This window comes from Mus pahari, chromosome 3 (genome assembly GCF_900095145.1).
Source record: "Mus pahari chromosome 3, PAHARI_EIJ_v1.1, whole genome shotgun sequence".
Taxonomy (NCBI): domain Eukaryota; kingdom Metazoa; phylum Chordata; class Mammalia; order Rodentia; family Muridae; genus Mus; species Mus pahari.
Genome location: NC_034592.1, coordinates 140,642,265 through 140,644,924, shown reverse-complemented (window position 1 = coordinate 140,644,924; position 2,660 = coordinate 140,642,265).

The window sequence follows — 2,660 nt, the reverse complement described above, 5'->3', positions numbered from 1 at the left end:
CTTCCTTCCTTCCTTCCTTCCTTCCTTCCTTCCTTCCTTCCTTCCTTCCTTCCTTCCTTTTTTTTTTCTCATCACATCTTCCTAAGCAGATCCTCCTGCTGTCTGCCCCAGCTAGGAGGCATGGCCTTCCCAGCATTGGAAGAAAGAGAGCTGTGTACACAGGACCTGCCAGATGTTGCTCCTCCTATGCAAAGATATTGGTAAAGGATCCTGCCTTTCAAGAGGAGGTGAAGGGGAGACGCCAGGAATTCTTGTCCCTGGGTTTTCGTCCTTTGTACCTCCCTCAGAACCTTTCTTCTGCACTCTGAGGCAGCTGGGATCCATGACCTGTCATAAAATGCCATCTTCAGAAAATAATCTTGGACACCTTCCCATTCAGACATACACTCAGGCAAAACACCCATGCATATAAAGTGAAAATAATTTTTAAAATACATTTCAAAAAAATAAAAATAAGCCGGGCGTGGTGGTACATGCCTTTAATCCCAGCACTTGGGAGGCAGAGGCAGGTGAATTTCTGAGTTCGAGGCCAGCCTGGTCTACAGAGTGAGTTCCAGGACAGCCAGGACTATACAGAGAAATCCTGTCTCGAAAAATCAAAAAACTAAAAAAATAAAAATAAAATAATAATAATAATAAGGCGTAGAGCGACACAGGAACACAGAGAGTAGATATCCCAGGTTTAGGAAATTTTGACATTGTGCATATACCGTGGTGTAATTTCTTTGATTCCTATGGATTTCTGGACTTTTTCCTAAGTATTTTTTAAGTATGTATATGCCTGTGTATCTGTGCAAGTGTGCATTCGCGCGCGCGTGTGTGTGTGTGTGTGTGTGTGTGTGTGTGTGTGTGAGCGCGCGCGCACATGAGTGCAAAGTGACATCAGAGGCCAGAAGAGGGTGTCAGACCTTCCTGAGCTGGAATTACAGGCAGTCGTAAGATGTCTGAGGCAGGTGCTGGGAACTGAATCTGGGTCCTCTGCATGAAATAGAAGAGATAGAAGACATTATTATTATTATTATTATTTTAACCACAGAGCCCTCTCTAGCCTGGACTTTTATTCTGCTCAGAACGCCCACTTGCTTCAACCTCACCCACACTATTCTGCTGACCAACGCCACGTGGCTTAAGTGATGAGCAGAACCTGAGGTCACAGTAGGACTTCTTGGAGGGGACATCACGAGTGGGCTGGCCCAGAGGTGGATTCTCTGCCCTGTCTTGCTCTTGGTTCTTATTCTGTTGAAAGGTAAACTAGAGTGAGCGCCACATGGACCTGGGCCCTGGCTCCCGCCTTGTCACCTGCTCCTGGCAGAGTCTGCCTAAGCTCCAGCCCACCTTTCTGAAGCCATGTTTCCTTTCTGGATGAGACAGTGTCCGTGCTGGAGGTGTGAAGTAAGCCATCAGGTGCAAGGAGATTTGCATACACAGCTTCTTGCTTAATCATGGTTCAGCTTCAGTCTGCTCTGGCAGGGGAGGTTCAGACCCCCACTGCGATAGCCCACCAGGGTCCTACTGCAGAGTTGGGGGACCTTTGGCATCTGGTTTTATTCCTGAGTGCATGCAGCCCTCCACTTAGCAACGCCCTAGGTCAGCAGGCCCCAGCCGCAGCAGTTAGGATTGGCTGTGGAGCCTGACAGACATTGACCTGAATTCCAGACCTACTGAACTTGGCTGAACCTCAAATTTCTCTCCTTTGTTCCCAAACTCCGTTCTTAGACATCATGCCTGTTATTAGCTCTGACCAACTTTTGAGGGGCCAGCCTGATCTACAGAGCAAGTTCCAGGGCAGCCAGCGTTACATAGCAAAACACTGAAAAACAAACAAAAACAAAGAACATAAATAGATGTTCAATTGTGGCAGCCATGTATTATAGTTTTGGGTTGTTTATGCTCTGAGTTTAGAGCTAGGAAGTTGTTTTTTGTTTTTGTTTTGCTTTTTGTTCTTGGTTTGTTTTTGTTTTTGTTTTTTTTTAAAGCTACAGGGTCCACAAAGGAAGCTGATGGAATTCCCTGTAATGAGGGCAGTTACAATGAGAGACCAGGGTCACAAAGGGGACTGGAGGAGGGAGGGGAAATTAGACATTACGTGAGACAGAAGCAATACAGTATATGGAGATCTGAGCATGATAGACATTTACAGGGAGGGAGGGGCTTCTCTCTAACCTAGTGGTTCTTAACCTTCCTAATGCTGCGACCCTTTAATACAGTTATGGCGACCCCCAAACATAAAGTTATTCCATTGTTACTTCATCATTGCAATTTTGCTACTGTCATGGATCGTAATGTAATGTAAATATCTGATATGCAGAATATCTGATATGTGACCCCATGTGTAAGGGTCATACGACCCCAGAAAGGTCTTCACCCACAGGTTGAGAACCACTGCTTTAAAGCCTGGAGAAAAGCTTCATTAAGAGTGAGAAAGAGGGCTGGTGAGATGGCTCAGTGGGTAAGAGCACCCGACTGCTCTTCCGAAGGTCCGGAGTTCAAATCCCAGCAACCACATGGTGGCTCATAACCATCTGTAACAAGATCTGACGCCCTCTTCTGGAGTGTCTGAAGACAGCTACAGTGTACTTACATATAATAAATTAATAAATCTTAGAAAAAAAAAAAAGGAAAGAAAGTGTCTGCCAAGAGCCATTCTTCCCTTTAAAAAA